The following is a 6,128-nucleotide window of genomic DNA, read 5'->3' on the forward strand; positions in this document are numbered from 1 at the left end:
GTTCTTCAACCATTTCCATTTATTTGTTTATTTATTGTCTGTCTTCCCCCATTGTAATTTTTTTAATGTTTATTTATATTTGATAGAGAGAGAGAGAGAGAGAGGCAGAGCACAAGCAGGGGAGGGGCAAGATCGAGGGAGACACAGAATATAAAACAGGTTCCAGGCTCTGAGCTGTCAGTGCAGAGCCCAACGCGGGGCTCGAACTCATGAACTGTGAGATCGTGACCTCAGGCGAAGTTGGATGCTTAAACCCACTGAGCCACCCAGGCTCCGCTGTCTTCCCCATTGCAATGTAGGCTTCTTGAAAACAGAGAGGACCACATCTGTCTTATTTGTTATTGGTGCCTGCAATGTTTTCTGGCGTGTAGTAGTTCCTTGGTATTTATTTAGTTTTTTGACTAGATTAATAAACTTGCAACGATCAGCAATTCAGGGTCCCTGGACCTCTGCAGCTCATCTGGATGTCATTTCTTGAGTCGACTTGAATGAAAGATTTCACATTGCGACAATGTGACCACAAAACTTGGGTGCTGGGTTCATTAGAGTCTCAATAAGACTATGACATTGCCTTGGGCCTGAGGAAAAGGGTTGCCCTGGAGAAGGAGGGGGCACCTGTTTCACTTCCCCTGCTTGGAAAATCCCCTGTGTTTCCATATCCCCAGGCTTCCTTCTCCCTTTCCTTCTTTTTGCTTCTGGAGAGTGAAGGCTAGCAGTCAGGTAAGCGACAGTATGCCAGCAGGAAATCTCTGCATCTTTTTCTCTAGCAGCTGTAGGGCCCTTAGAGAAGAACGGCATGCGTGGAGGGTGGAACGGGGGAAGGAGTCACCCAGAACATGCAGATTTGTGGTTGTTTGATTCTTGCATCATTTTAAACGAACGGCTCAGAGCAATGGCGGTGGCCGTGCCATTTATCAACATGAAGCTGATTTCCGCTGCCTGGGTGTGGATATGCTGTCTTACTCCTCCGTGTGAAAGCAAGTCTTCAAGTGACTCCTGGAGTTATTGCTCTGGAATGTCTGGTACACTGCTTCACAGTGTGTGACAATGAAAAAACTGTAGTGGCTGAAATGAGGGCTAGAAATCTCTGAGTTCTTGTTGAGAGCTAAGACCTGCAAGGACTTGGCTTTACTCGTTTTCTAACAACTTAAACTGAATGCCTGAAACGATGCATGCCTTTGGTAATAACTGCTCACATTTATTGAAAGCTTGCTCTGTGTCTGGCCCTGTTTTGAGCATTGCAGTCTTGACTCAACAACTCAACAATCCTAAGAGGTACTTACTTTTTTCTTTCTTTCTTTTTTTCTTTTCTCTTTTTTCTTTCTAGTGTTTTTCTGTTCTTACTGATGAAACGCTGGGCACAGAGCGTTGAGCAACTTGCCTGAGGTCATCCAGCTAGAAGCGACAGAGCCAGGAAATGGATTCAGAAAACCTGGCTCCAGCATCCACGCTCTTAACCATATAGGCTATACTATCTATATTTAGAAAGAGAGACACCTGTAGATTTGGTTTTATTATATAGAATCAAATTACGCATGGATGGCCCCCTCTGGGTGAACTAGGCGTCAAGTACCCCTGCAGATTATGGAAGCTTAGCTGCTGAGGGCAGGTAGAGGAAGTCAGGGCAGGCTTCCTGGGGCAGGCAAGGCTATGACTGGATCATTTCTTACCTGTGAGAAATGAGGATGTGCAGGGCACGCCATGACCACAGCCTCTCTCGCTCCGCTTTAGGACCAAAGCACTTGCTCCCCAGCTGCTCTGAATGTTGTCTGCCGATGAGTCACAGCTGAATCCCTCCCCTGGCCTCTCCCTCCTCAAAGGGAGCCACTTCATCCAAGGTTATCCCCTTCCTCAGATGGCCTCGTGCCACAACTCGTTGGTGGGGTTACAAAGGCCCCACCTCTTGCCTGAATTTGAGACACCGCTTTTTTTTTTAAGTTTTATTTTTATTTATTTGAAGAGAACGATAGAAAGCAAGTGGGGGAGGGGCAGAGAGAGGGAGAGACGGAATCCCAAACAGGCTCTGTGCTGTCAGCAAAAAGCCCGATGCGGGGGCTCAAACTGACAAACCAGGAGATCATGATCTGAGCCGAAATCAAGAGTCAGATGATTAACCAACTGAGCCACCCAGGCGCCCCTAGACCACTCTGAAAGCCAGCCCCCAAATAGGGCCACGTGGGATCAACTGAGATCTCTGCACAGAGCTGCTTTCTACATTCTTTTATGGGTGTTACTCCCCAAAGCACTCACCATATATGCTTCCTTCACAGAGTCTGTTTCTGGGGAAATGTGACCTAAGAAGGCAAGCAAGTGGAAGGCTCTTCTAGGCTGAGGGGCAGCGTGAGCAAGACTTGGCAGTTCTACCAGCACCTATGTGCCTGAGTGATGTATACACTTGGGCGTAGTGGGAAAGGTGGCTCGTGAGGGAGGCAGGGATGGGATCCTAGAGAGCCTTGTATGCAGGCTGAGGGGTTGGATTGTATCCGCAGATTGTTCATTTGTTCATTTAACGGATATCAACCGTGTGATACTATATGTAAGGCATGGCCCAAGGCACCGGGGACACAATGGTAGTATTTCCCTAGCCTGTCCCATATTTGGCATTGGCTGCTACAAACATTACTGTGCATGTCCTTGACGCACATATCTAAATCTTACTGTTGAGCATATCCCAAGGAGAAGAACTCTGTACCATTTCCAAATGGTCACCTCAATCTACCTTCCCACTGGCAAGTGGGAGTTCCTCGATGAGAAGTCCTTGTCAACACTTGGTCATAACAGTCTTTAAATTTCAGATATTCTGGGGCACAGGGTACGTAGTGGTGTCATATTGTGGTTTTATTTGTATTTCCATGAAGACTCATGAAATTCTTGTCATCTTTTTGTTTTGTTTTTGTTTTTAAATTTTTTTTTCAACGTTTATTTATTTTTGGGACAGAGAGAGACAGAGCATGAACGGGGGAGGGGCAGAGAGAGAGGGAGACACAGAATCGGAAACAGGCTCCAGGCTCTGAGCCATCAGCCCAGAGCCTGACGCGGGGCTTGAACCCACGGACCGCAAGATCATGACCTGGCTGAAGTCGGACACCTAACCGACTGCGCCACCCAGGCGCCCCAACTTGTCATCTTTTTGAAGTGAGCTCTACGCCCTACCTGGAGCTTGAACTCATGACCCCCAGATCAAGAGTCATATGCTCTAGCCACTGAGTCAGCCAGGTGCTCCTTCTTTTCACGTGTCTAATGGCATGCTCTTCTGGATATCTTCTGTGAAGTTTCCATTTAAGCCTCTGCTCCTTTTTTTTATTATCTATTTTTTGTATTGATCTGTACAGAAAGGTTGACAAATTAGAGTAGATTAAAATTAGGAACTGCTGTCATCAAAAGGCATCATTAAGACAGGGTGCTAAGCACCTGCATTATATCATTCTGTCCTTTCAAACAGGGATATAAGTATCCCTCTATTACAGATGGGAAATTGAGGCTCCGGGAGGGTAATCAACTTGCCCCGGACCCCACGGCTTAGTAGTGGAGAAGTGAAGGTTTGAATTTGGATTTGACTGAGTCTAGAGACTAAGCTCCTAATTCCTGCTGGTGCTGCACCACTTTACTGCCTCCAAATGGTCCCCTGTGGGGCCTGCACAACGTCAGCCTCCATACATGTGTCACCACTGTGCCTTCCTGTGTGCAGGGATCACTTAACACGGCCCTCCTTCCTCCCTGTAAATTATTCACTTCCTTCGCTGTTGTGTTAGGTTGGCCGGCTGGAACGGTTGCTCTTTGGTCTCTTTCTTAGTCCTGAGGAAGCAAGGCTCCTGTACGTGGGAAAGACGTAGACAACGTTCTGTGTCTGGAGCAGGAGGGATGGCAAAGCCCCGGGCCCCACGGGAAGAGGTAGCTGTGGATGGGCAATGCCAGGTCTACACTGTGTACCCGTGGACCGCTGGAGTCAGGAGGGTCCTGGTATCCTGGTATTTGTGCCAACACTTCTCCTGCCTTTTCTCCCCGGCTGCCGGAGGCCCTCCTGTGGAGCCGAGCATCCAGTCTCTCAGGCAGGGCGCTGTGTGCGCTGCCTTTGTGGGAGGAGGGCTCTCAGCTGGGTTGGGGGTTGTAGGTGAGTCACTGGGAGTTGTTGCCAGGCCTGCCTGTTACAGTAGAAGCCAGAAGTTACCTGATCCTGTATGGAGCCTTGTGAGAACCAGACAACGTCAGGGCTCCACCCTGTGTGAGCAAACCAAGAGGATCTGGCTCCCATCATCACTGCACCTCAATGTCCCCATAGCGGAGGGAAGTGCAGACCTGCCTCCAGGAGCAGATTTGAGCCCATCATGCTGATCATATTGGCTACCCTTTACTGAGGACCTGCACCAAGTGCTTTGCTAAACTTTTTATATACATTTTCCTAATACTTAAAAATCCCAGGGAAACACAAACATCACTTCTAATGTATAGTTGCAGAAATGAACACACAGGAAGACTAATTGTAGCTTCCTCCGTGCCTTCATAGCTGCTAAGTGGCAGAGTCAGGATTCAAACCCACATCTGTGTGACTCTGAAACCCACAAGAGTGTTTACCACGAAGCTAATGAAATATAAACCTCAAGGCCCCCATTGCATGGGCCCCTTCGAAGCACTGGGTCCTAACAAGTGCTTCCTAACTGTATTCAAATGGTCGTATGTGCTTCAAATATTTGCAAAACTAAAGACATAATTGCAAAATTCATAGATTGTTTGGGTTTGGTGAGATACATTGATGTGGCTCACGATCACTTCTGTGATTGTTAAGTTATTGCTAGCTGTCTCACTGAAGGAATGGCTTCCGGAAATATTCCTGCCGCCCCCTGTGCCTACTTGCCTGGCTTTGTGACTTGAACATACAGAGCCAGAGATTGGATTGCCAATGTGAAGCCGTCTCTGTCGTCAGCACAGGAAGTATGTGGGAAATGGAGAAGAAACAAGACACTTTCAAAAGTAAAAACTGTTAGTAATCAAAACTAATTTTTATCTTTCTATTCTCTGTCTAGACAATGATATCACAAAACTGTTACCAGAGGAAGAGGCAATCAGAGAATATACAAACAATACAGAAAAAGAATTATAGAGATGTGTCAGGCAGTTAATTAATGAAGACACTATATTACTTTTCTGGGATTTTGCTACGGTCTCTGATATTTGTCAACTTTTAAAGCTTTGTAAATTGTGGGAAATTCTTTTCTCATTCTAAATAGTTACTTCGGTAGCTAACTTTCTGATTATAATTTTCTTAAGGAGGAACCCCCCACTGCCACCCCCTCCCACCAAACTTGGAACTGACCTTACTCAAACTCATGCTTTTAGCGATGGTGGAACCTTCCATTGGAAGTTTCATCAGTCCTCTGTGTGGACCGAGAAATGCGACTTTGAGGTCTGGAAAAGCCCCAGCTTCCTCCATTTCAGAAAGTGCTATAGGGGTCCTCTAATGGAGATGAGAGACCACAGGCATCCTCTAGCCTAAGGTCAATAGCACCGCAAAGTCCCCAGCCTGCAGTGGTACATGTCCAATCTTTTCCGAGACCAGAAGAGGCTTAGGGGAAACTTACAAATTGCTCAGCTTTTGCAATGTGCAGTAGCTTTCCCTACAGCCCCAGCCAAAATGGAATTTGCTGGTGAGACTTCCTTGGACATCTCAGTCTACAGGGCTTTTTTCTGGAGCAAGGATACAGGGGTGAGCAGATGTGAGGGGGGTGGAGCTGCTGTAGGTATGGTCTGTTCAGCCGCCCTGTGGGCTTCTCAGCAGTGGATGTGGAGATATGACTGAAGGCGGGTGGCCGCTGGTGCACTGGGACTCAGGGCCGGGCCTTACCCTGTCCTCTGTGCTGCCAGACCACATCATCATTCATCTGGCCCAAGGCGTTTCCAGCAGCTGCAGGGCTGGAGCCTGCCTTCCTTCAAGACTTTTCTCCTTTGTGGTTTTCACTTCTCCACCTGGTGTCTGGATTGCAAATTACAGGAGAGGACAGAGCATCTGTTCTCCCCACTGAACAAAGGGACTGTGGCAGTTCCAGGCTGACACTGTTTACTCAAGCTCCGGGAGTGCCCCGCCCCCCGCTGCCCTAGCAGCCAACCAGGGCACCAAGCTGGTCACAGTCACG

The sequence above is a fragment of the Herpailurus yagouaroundi genome, unplaced genomic scaffold (genome assembly GCF_014898765.1).
Source record: "Herpailurus yagouaroundi ecotype Mexico unplaced genomic scaffold, PumYag 29, whole genome shotgun sequence".
Classification (NCBI taxonomy): Eukaryota; Metazoa; Chordata; class Mammalia; order Carnivora; family Felidae; genus Herpailurus; species Herpailurus yagouaroundi.